We start from the raw sequence: 10,725 nt of genomic DNA on the forward strand, positions 1-10,725 counted from the left end.
AAAGAATAGGAATCTAACGGTGTTTGAATGGTTTTTCTAAGTTGAGCGGTTTTGAAGGAGTGAGATGCCAAAAAACGTACGGAATATATAATAATAATAATAATAATAATAAAGATTAGAAGAACAATACTGTGAATGCTTTTCAAGCATTCACACTAATAATAAAGATTCGAATAACAATACTGTGAATGCTTTTCAAGCATTCACACTAATTACATTTTATTCATGTAAATAACACATTTTGAACTCTTAAAGAAATATAACAAAAGGAAAGACACCCAGCTGAACTAAAGTGATCCAGCAAACAAAAACTGTTGTGAGCCGCCACCCTTATATCGCCTTTGGGCTTTTGGAGCCTTGACCTGACTTTTTAAAAATAATTGAAAAAAAGCACTATGCTGCTAAAAAAAAATAGATATTTGCAAAATTCTGCCGAAATATGTATTTTACCTGGTTAATGTGTGTGGCGGGGCGTGGTCTGCAGCGCCGCTGCAGGGGAGGCGGACGCACCTGACCGGCACCCGCAATCACACCTCATCACCTTAAAATCTGTGCTCTCTCTGCTGTTGAAAAGCTACAGCCAGCTGTATGCGTACAGCAACCGTGTGTGAAAAGCAGTCAATAAAGAGATGCTGAAAAGCATGTTCATGCAAACATCGTCGGGTCTGCCGTGATATGTTTACAATAAGACTTATGGTCCCGAACCTCTGCGCACAGTGTCTGCAAATCGGGGGTTTCATCTTTACGCAGGACTGTAAGCTGTCATCTGTGGGGCGTGAGCGGTGTTTGTTTTTAACATAGTTCACGGTGGAGAACAGCTGCTGACGTAATGTGGATCCGAAGATCCATATTTGGCCTACCTGGGGTTGAAAGTCTCGATAAATGTATAGCGTTTCGGCGGGTACACCGGCTTCCACGAGTGTGACGCTTATTTTGAGCGATGAAAAAATAATAAGATATAATTTTATTTTTATATTTCAAAATCACAATAATTCTTCAATTTAGAACTACAAGTTAAAAAAAGAACTAAACACAAATAAAATACACTTCAGCTAAATACTTATAATTTATTTTCCCAAACCAAGCCGCAAAATAAAGACTAAAGAGCCGCATGCGGCTCCGGAGCCGCGGGTTGCCGACCCCTGCCCTAGGCAGTATCATTAGAAGACATAGCATACATTTTCACTGCTATGCTGATGACACCCAGCTCTATCTGTCCATGAAGTCAGACAACACGCACCAATTAGTTAAACTGCAGGAATGTCTTAAAGACATAAAGACCTGGATGGCCGCTAACTTTCTGCTTCTTAATTCAGATAAAACTGAGGTTATTGTACTCGGCCCTGAAAATCTTAGAAATATGATATCTAACCAGATTCTTACTCTGGATGGTATTACCTTGGCCTCCAGTAACACTGTGAGGAACCTTGGAGTCATTTTTGACCAGGACATGTCCTTCAACGCACATATTAAACAAATATGTAAGACTGCTTTCTTCCATCTGTGCAACATCTCTAAAGTTAGAAATATCCTGTCTCAGAGTGACACTGAAAAGCTAGTTCATGCATTTATTACTTCCAGGCTGGATGACTGTAATTCATTATTATCAGGAAGTCCTAAAAACTCTCTGAAAAGCCTTCAGTTAATCAAAAATGCTGCAGCAAGAGTCCTGACAATATACATGTTGATGATGAGTCCGACCTCTTTGCCAGGGGTTTTATCAACATTATGGATTCTTTTCATTTTATCCAGCATGTGTCCGGCCCCACACATAACAAAGGTCACACACTGGACCTTGTCTTTACCTTGGGTTTGAATATTGATTGTATTTGTTCTAAGGACATTTTTATCTCTGACCATTATTGTATTCTTTTTAACATGTCTTTTCACGAGCCTATGTCTCCTGTTTACCGGACAGTTATGTCGCGCATTATAAATTCCTCCACAGCGCAGAAGTTCTCAGATGCTTTTAATTTAACACTATCCCCACAAAACGGTGTTGATTTCTCAACAGATCTATTTAATGATCATTGTCTTTCGATCTTAGATGAAATCTGTCCGGTTAAAATGAGACCTGTGCCTGTTTCCAAGTCCCTACCTTGGCTCAATGATAACATCCGCTCTATAAAACGTAATTGTCGTAAAGCTGAGCGATTATGGAGGAAAACTCATTTAAATGTTCATCTCCTTTATTTAAAGGATCTTTTAGCCTCTTTTAACAATGCTATTAGAGATGCAAGGGCTGCTTACTTTTCTCAGTTGGTTGCAAAGAGCAGAGGTAATCCTAAGGTCTTATTTGATACTATTACTGATATCATTACTCCTGCTCTACCTGCTGCCATTATTTCTTCTGCTGAAGACTGTGAAACATTTCTTGCTTTCTTTTTAGAAAAAATTAGCAATATAAGGAAAAAATTGTCCCCATCAGCATCTGCACTGTCAGTTCCTATGCCAGTTCGGCCTGTTGTTTTAGAAAGATTTTTACCTGTTTCACTAGCCGAACTGGGAAAAATAGTTAGTGCAACAAAAGTATCCTCTTGTTCACTCGACATTTTACCCGCATCGTTATTCAAAAATGTCTTTTACTCTATTCGTCCCTGTATGCTCACTATAATTAACACCTCTTTGGGATCTGGCTAAGTTCCTGCCTATTTTAAAACTGCTGTTATACACCCTCTGTTAAAAAAGCCTATGCTGGACCCATCTCTCACTAGCAACTAAAGACCGATCTCAAAAATACCGTTAATTGCTAAGATTTTAGAGAAGATTGTGGCTAAGCAGCTTACAGCAGTTTTAGACAAATATAACATCTTTGATAAATTTCAGTCTGGCTTTCGTAAAGCTCATTCTACTGAAACAGCCCTTCTTAGAGTTTCTAATGACATTCTGATGCAAAACGATGCGGGTAAGTGTTCTGTTCTTTTAATGTTGGATCTCACGTCGGCCTTTGACACCGTTGACCATTATATTTTGCTTGATAGGCTGAAATACTGGGTCGGTGTATCTGGGTCTGCCTTAGAGTGGTTCTCCTCGTATCTCTGTGAACGATACTCTTCTGTGGCAGTTTCTAAGTACAGGTCATCTTCTACGTCCCTGTCCTTTGGTGTGCCACAAGGCTCTGTGCTGGGGCCATTATTGTTTTTAATTTATTTACTTCCTCTCCAGCATATTTTGAGCCCTTTTGAGGATATTTGTTACCACTGCTACGCAGACGACATCCAACTATATATATCTTTTAAACCTGAAGATGCTTCTAAACTGCGGATTTTAAATGTGTGTTTGGAAACCATCAAAGGTTGGATGGCCGACAATTTCCTCCAACTAAATGAAAATAAAACTGAAGTCCTGTTATGTGCTCCAGACAGACATGTACCCAGCATAATGAATGCTCTTGGTCCCCTTTCAACGTTTGTGAAACCATCTATCAGGAACCTAGGGATAACCTTCGATCCTGCTCTTACATTGGATACTCACGTCAAATCTCTGGTTCGGTCTTGCTTTTATCATTTAAGAAATATTTCTAAATTGAGCCCCATAATAGCTCATACTGAACTGGAGATTGTTATTCATGCTTTTATTTCATCACGACTGGACTATTGCAATTCACTGTTTACATGTCTAAACAAGAGTCCCCCGAAGCGTCTGCAGACTGTCCAAAATGCTGCAGCAAGGCTTCTGACGAAAACATCGAAATACTCACATATAACACCGCTGCTTATACAGTTACACTGGCTCCCTGTCGAATTCAGAGTCCACTTTAAGATTCTGGTTCTCACATTTAAGGCTCTTCAAGAACAAGCACCATCATACATCATTGAACTCTTACAGCCCTATGCCCCTAGTAGGTCTCTGAGGTCTTGTGGTCAGGGCCTACTTGTTATTAAGTATACGAGACTGAAAACTAGGGGTGATCGAGCTTTTGCTACTGTGGCCGCCAGACTGTGGAATTCTCTTCCTCAGAACTTAAGATCTGCTATTTCACTGATTACTTTTAAAAAACAGCTAAAAACACATCTTTTCAAAATTTCATTTTGTTAACTTTTGATTGTACTTCGTCTTTTTAATCTGTGTCTATACCTTGTAAAGCACTTTGTGATCCCTTATCTAGAAATGTGCTATATAAATAAAATTTTACTTACTTACTTACTTACTAGAAAGAGAGAGCAGATTTCTCCTGTATTGGCTTCTCTTCATTGGCTTCCTGTTAAATCCAGAATTCAAAATCCTGCTCCTCACATACAAGGTCTTAAATAATCAGGCCCCATCTTATCTTAATGACCTTGTAGTACCATATCACCCTATTAGAGCACTTCGCTCTCGCTCTGCAGGCCTACTTGTTGTTCCTAGAGTATTTAAAAGTAGAATGGGAGGCAGAGCCTTCAGTTTTCAGGCCCCTCTTCTGTGGAACCAGCTTCCAGTTTGGATTCAGGAGACAGACACTATCTCTACTTTCAAGATTAGGCTTAAAACTTTCCTTTTTGCTAAAGCATATTTTATTTATTTTTATTTTTATTTAACCTTTATTTAACCAGGAATGTCCCGTTGAGATCAAAGACCTCTTTTTCAAGGGAGTCCTGGCCAAGAGGCAGCACATTTCAAGACAAATACATACGAACAAACAAAGTTAAAATTACACAAAACAATTACACATTATTGAGGCAGCCTGTAGGCCTTTGAGTTTAGTTTTAAAAACATTTAAAGACAACAATTCAGTTAGTTTCCAGTCTTTCTGTAACATGTTCCATGAAAAAGGCGCAGAGTGGACAAAGGCTTTCTTACCCAGCTCTGTGCGGACAAGGGGAACAGACAACAGCAGCTGATCATTTGAGCGCAAGGAATAAGAACCACTATTTGTCCTTGTGACCAAAGTACAAATATAAGGAGGCAGCAATCCAAGCATAGCTTTGTAAATAAAAGTGTACCAATGCCCCTGTCTTCTAATGGCCAAAGAAGGCCATTTTACTCTTAAGTACAAATCACATATAGTTAGGGCTGGACCAGGTGACCCTGAATCCTCCGTTAGTTATGCTGCAATAGATGTAGGCTGCCGGGGATTCCCATGATGCATTGAGTTTTTCCTTTCCAGTCACCTTTCTCACTCACTATGTGTTAATAGACCTCTCTGCATTGAATCATATCTGTTATTAATCTCTGTCTCTCTTCCACAGCATGTCTTTATCCTGTCTTCCTTCTCTCACCCCAACCAATCACAGCAGATGGCCCCGCCCCTCCCTGAGCGTGGTTCTGACGGAGGTTTCTTCCTGTTAAAAGGGAGTTTGTCCTTCACAGTGTCGCCAAAGTGCTTGCTCATATGGGGTCAAATGATTGTTGGGTTTTTCTCTGTATGTATTATTGTAGGGTCTACTGTATAATGTAAAGCACCTTGAGGCAACTGTTGTTGTGATTTGGCGCTGTATAAATAAAACTGAATTGAATCTAATTGAATTTTTGAAGTTCACATTGTACTGAACCCATGTCTGTCAATTAACTTCTTTTGGAAAGGAAAGCGACAACAGATTTGATATCTTCCGATATCTATCGATGCAGCATGATTTCATATCAAATACACAAAAGATAATTAATTAATTTCATCATTTCTGTTTTTATCTTGTGGCTTACCATTTACGAAAAATCATTAATTGTAAACAGTGTTTACAAAAAATGCTATTAGAGCATACCTTGACAAATCTTACAAGATGATTGGCTGCCTGTGAAGAGCTTTGTTTTTGCGGGGGTTTTATTTGTGGCCTTTTGATGTTGGGGGCAGGAGATGCAGCAACAACAGAAGAGCTGCCATATCACTCTCCCAGCCTTAAAGACAAAAAGCATATTTGAGACAAAAGGTTAAAGATGAACTGAAATTCTGTTAAGCAGTTAAATGATGAGATTTCTGAAAATGCTTAAACCACAAGGATGCATAAATTACTTCAGTCTATTTGCAGTCAGTTAAGTGTATTAGGACAGACAAAGGGAAATGTAAGTATTTTATATACTGAAATACTGTCCTAATTTACCCCAGTCATTTGAAGCCTCTGGATCAAAAGATGTTCGTAACTCCTCAACACAATGACTTGATGGAAGACTTTGGCTTTCTCTGATGATTTTTTGCTTGAAATATGAAGGCCACTTTGCAAGAAATCTTCCAGAGGCCTCATCTACAAGCATCATTGTAAAATCCTGATCAGTCTATTAAAAAGACAAAACAGCAACCAAATACTGGTTACTTAAGTGTTCTGGGCAAAATGTTATCTTTGGTTTCATATCATGAATGTATGTAACTTTGTAATTTTAACATGTTGTCGCCTCTTGGCCAGGACTCCCTTGAAAAAGAGGTTTTTAATCTCAATGGGACTTTTCCTGGTAAAATAAAGGTTAATAATAATGAAATGTCTATAAATATACTCAACAACCCCGGTGTTTCAAGGAAATGAGGGAAGACATCCAAGATTGATGATGTTCCATCTGGGTCATGAACCAGCTTCTGTCTGTATTCAAAAGTAGCTTTCATCTTCTCTTTAAGCACAGACCTATCTGTTGAGTGTGTAATAACAGACAGAGCCTCTCTGCACTCCTCACCAAAAAGTCGTCCTCTAACAAACAAAGATTCTCTTCGGGTTGTTGGACTGTCCTGAAAGTTTGGCCTGGGACACCCACTAGCACCATCATAGGTATTGCGTTGGACAGTCTTGAGTCTCCAAGCAAGATAGCCAATATTGGCCTCCAGATCATAGTAATGGTCCTGCTCATGCGTGCAAATCAGTCACACACAAAAACAAACAAAAAAACATACACAACAAAAAATGGAACAAAGGAATGCATATTTGGTACCACTGTAACAACATGCATAAATTACAGAGATGTTGCTTTTCAGAGATAACACTTACATAACCATTTTTTGAGTAAAGATCTTGGAGATATGGAAAAAGCGTTGCAATCCCCAGTGCATAGTTAGTCCGAGCACTTATGGGTGGAATCCTCCTTTCAAAAACAAAAAAAGTGTATTGCTATTCTGCTCACTTGACAACTTTTTTAGGATCATCAAAGAATACTTAGCCATGTGATTCTATCATATCTGCAACCAGTATGTTGACCATTTGTTGACGAGTTGGATGTCACAGTGTTTTAGTTTTGTCGTTTTCATTGAAAATTTCCTTACCCTTTGGGTTTGGCCTCAGGACAGTATACACCAAAAAAAAAAAAAGATTTATACTGATTGAACTGAAGCAAATTACACAAAAAAGTTAGTGTTTGTAAAATGCAGTTAAGCACTGGAAATTGCTTTAGGCTTTGCTTTTAACCTGCTTTGCTTCATTGCGATCAAGCTCTCCTAGGCCCTTGTTCCTGTTCTTTGTACTTTTGTGGATAATAGTTGAATCTGATGAACAGGTAGAAGCTGGGGACGATGGATGGTCTGACAATGGAACTGGCGATGGTAAGAGGGCAAGACGGATTGGCTGTACTGATGACTGTGATTAGTCTTCAACCACACTGATCTCATTGTCTTAAAAAAAAACAAAAAAACAAAGGCCATAAAAGGGATTGAAAAAAAAATTGTGCAAAATGCATATGAGAAGTCATAATATATGTGGTTGAACATTATTCCAGTTGTTATATCTGATAACAGCATGTAATATGCACTCAACATGTAAAGCATTTTACAGTTTTTCAACAAAGAAAATTGGAATCTGAAAGGTTGTTAAATCTGGCCAATATTCATAAAAACATTGAAGATCATGAAGAAATGTACTCCTTTAAATTATAATGGATCTACTGTACCCATAACTTGGGATGGGTATCGTTTAGGTTTTATCCGATACCAGTACCAAACCGGTACTTTTGAAACGGTGCCGGTGCTTAAACAGTGCTCAAACTGGTGCTTAAAGAATGGAGAACATAAAATTGGTCCAAAAACCTCTCATGTTCAGCTGTTTTTTTGTAAAAATATAACAATGTCAGCCTTTTCTGCAGCTATAGGGGATTTATCGAATCACTCTTGGCTGGAAGCAGTGCTTAATCAATGGAAAAAACACAAACTTTGTCCAAAAACCTCTCATGTTTAGCTGTTTTCCACTTTTTCTTTGGTCATTTTAGTCTTTTTGGCCAGGGTGAAGGGAGTATCTGCCATCAAACAAGAAGACAGCTTCATGTAACTACAACGGTGTTTGCGAGTTCACCTTACGTGCATTAATGTAATAACGTGGTTAGCCTAATCAACGTAAATTACACACGGATAACATTAAGCTACTCACGCAGAGAAGAAAGGCTGCTGCTGCCATCATCATCCTCATCATTTCTGCTACAGTGGCAGGGCTAGGGTCCAGGACTCTCCTCTTCGTGTTTTTGGGGGATGTTGCTAACTCCGGGTCCGATAACAGGCAACCCACCCGCAGTAGATGTGCCCGGTGTGAGGTCTCGCAGCAAGCTATCAAATACGGCACATTTCTCGGCTTTTAACAAAATGCTATACGTCGCCAGGTGTTTCATCAGATTCGAGGATTTACCTCCTTTGCAAAGTATCACCTTAAAGCACTTGTTGCAGGCTTGCAGTTTGAAGTACACCCAGACTTTGACTGCTTTGCCTTGGGCATTTTTAATCTGTAGCTCTGCTCTAAAAGAACGTACGTACCTGGGCCCGCCTACTACGCTTGCAAAGGTAAAATGATTGGCTAGAATCCAAAGTGTGTGACATCTCAGGGGGAAAAAGCACCGAAATAAAGCACTGAAATGTGTGCTGCTTTTCGGTCTGGTTACTACCGTTTATGTCAGAACCGGTGCCATAATGGCACGGTACCCATCCCTACCCATAACTGCCCCATAACTATGTGGTTTTGTCCTGCTTTAGTTTTTTTTTTTCGTGTGTGTGTGTGTGTGTATGTGGGGGGGGGGGGGCAGTTATGGGCTTGGGGCATTGGGGCATCTGAGGGTCTCCTAGGGTTGGTTTCTTGGAGAGCTTAATGCTCTGATGGCTCTTGCATGGTGTTTCTTTGTGGAGAAAGACTCGTTTACAGGTTCAACTCCTTCATTTAAAAGACCTTTTAGCTTCTTTTAATGCTTCAATTTGTGATGCAAGGGCTGCTTATTTTTCAAACCTAGTCTCCAGGAGCAGAGGTAACCCCAAGGTTTTGTTTGACACTATTAGGGATATTGTCATTCCGGTCACTGCTGCTGTCCCAATCTCTTCAAATGAAGACTCTCCCTCTATGTACCATTTACCTGCTCCAATTTTACCAGCTTCAACAACTCAGTGTCCTGAGTTGTCGAAGCTGGTCACTTCAATGAAATCATCCTCTTGCCCCCTTGATATTTTATCAGGGTCTTTGTTTAAAAATGTTTTTAAGTCCGTTGGTACTAGTTTTCTTATAATTATTAATGCATCTCTGCTCTCTGGTCAGGTCCCTGTTTACTGTGAAAGTGCTGCCATTCACCCACTTTTAAAAAACCCCAAACTTGATGCTTCTTTGCATTCCAGCTACAGACCCATCTCAAAATTTCCTTTTATTGCCAAGATTTTAGAAAGGTTGTGGCCAAGCAACTCACGGTTGTTCTATATGAACATAACATTCTTGATAAATATCAGTCTGGCTTTCGTAAGGCTCATTCTACCAAAACTGTACTTCTTAGAGCGTCTAATGATATTTTGATGAATTATGATGCCGGAGAGTGCACTGTTTTGATTTTGCTGGACCTGACCTCTGCCTTTTACACTGTTGATCATCATATGTTGTTAGATAGATTAAACCCACTGAGTGGGTATATCGGGTACTGCATTGGAATGGTTTAAATCCTATTTGTCTGAACAATCTTCCTTTGTGGCTTCCTCTAAGTTCAGATCCTCCGTCAGCTCTCTCGCCTATGGGGTGCCACAGGGCTCTGTCTTGGGACTGTTATTGTTTTTGTTGTAATTACTCCCTCTTCTGCAACTTCTTAGCTCTTTTTCTGATATTTCATATCATTGTTATGCAGATGATATTCAGCTATATATCTCTTTTAGGCCACCTGATGTTTCCTTTGGTCACAAAATAAACTTTTAAGATATTTTGATGCGTGAATATAGTTGTGTAAACGTCAGATATCTGCTCAGTTTACAAGACATCACATATTTGCAAAAGTGCTCCGATGTTTTCTGAGATCTGACACCCACCATCTCGAAGCTAACGGGAGGTCGAGACCTACTACAGCCGGGAGGAACACCGCTTTCCCGGCACATTGTGCCTTGACTTCCTGGTCGCCTCCGAAGAATGCGGGTAAAACTTTTGTGAGATCCCGAGTTTGTTTTGCGAGATCTCGCAAAAGTCCGTCTTAATTTTTTTCCCTCCCATGTCCCCTGCGGGGCTCCGTAGTAAACACCACTGTTTTGTTCAGAAAAAAATATTGTGTGCATTTTTTATCATAACTCTGGTTTTACGTGGCCCATCGACACAATTAAAAAACTGGTATATAGTTTGAAGTCTGCACTTTTGACCAAAGTTGAAATGGAGATTCTGACTTACTGCATCTTGTAGCCGTGTCGTCTTAAATTGGTCATGTGATTTTGTTTCTGCTTCTATGAAGCACTTTGTGATTTTATCTCATTTTTTATCGCGGGGGGGTCTGTATGTGGCTGGTGGCTTGGTAGGGTCTGAGGAGGGCCTGCAGACTTTGCTCGAGGAGTCCACTCTGCACGTAAGGGGGATCTAGCAAAGCTGGAGGCTGAATTCTTCCCGGGTGTCTACTGCCTTATGTTTT

The sequence above is a fragment of the Maylandia zebra genome, linkage group LG9 (genome assembly GCF_041146795.1).
Source record: "Maylandia zebra isolate NMK-2024a linkage group LG9, Mzebra_GT3a, whole genome shotgun sequence".
NCBI classification, from domain to species: domain Eukaryota; kingdom Metazoa; phylum Chordata; class Actinopteri; order Cichliformes; family Cichlidae; genus Maylandia; species Maylandia zebra.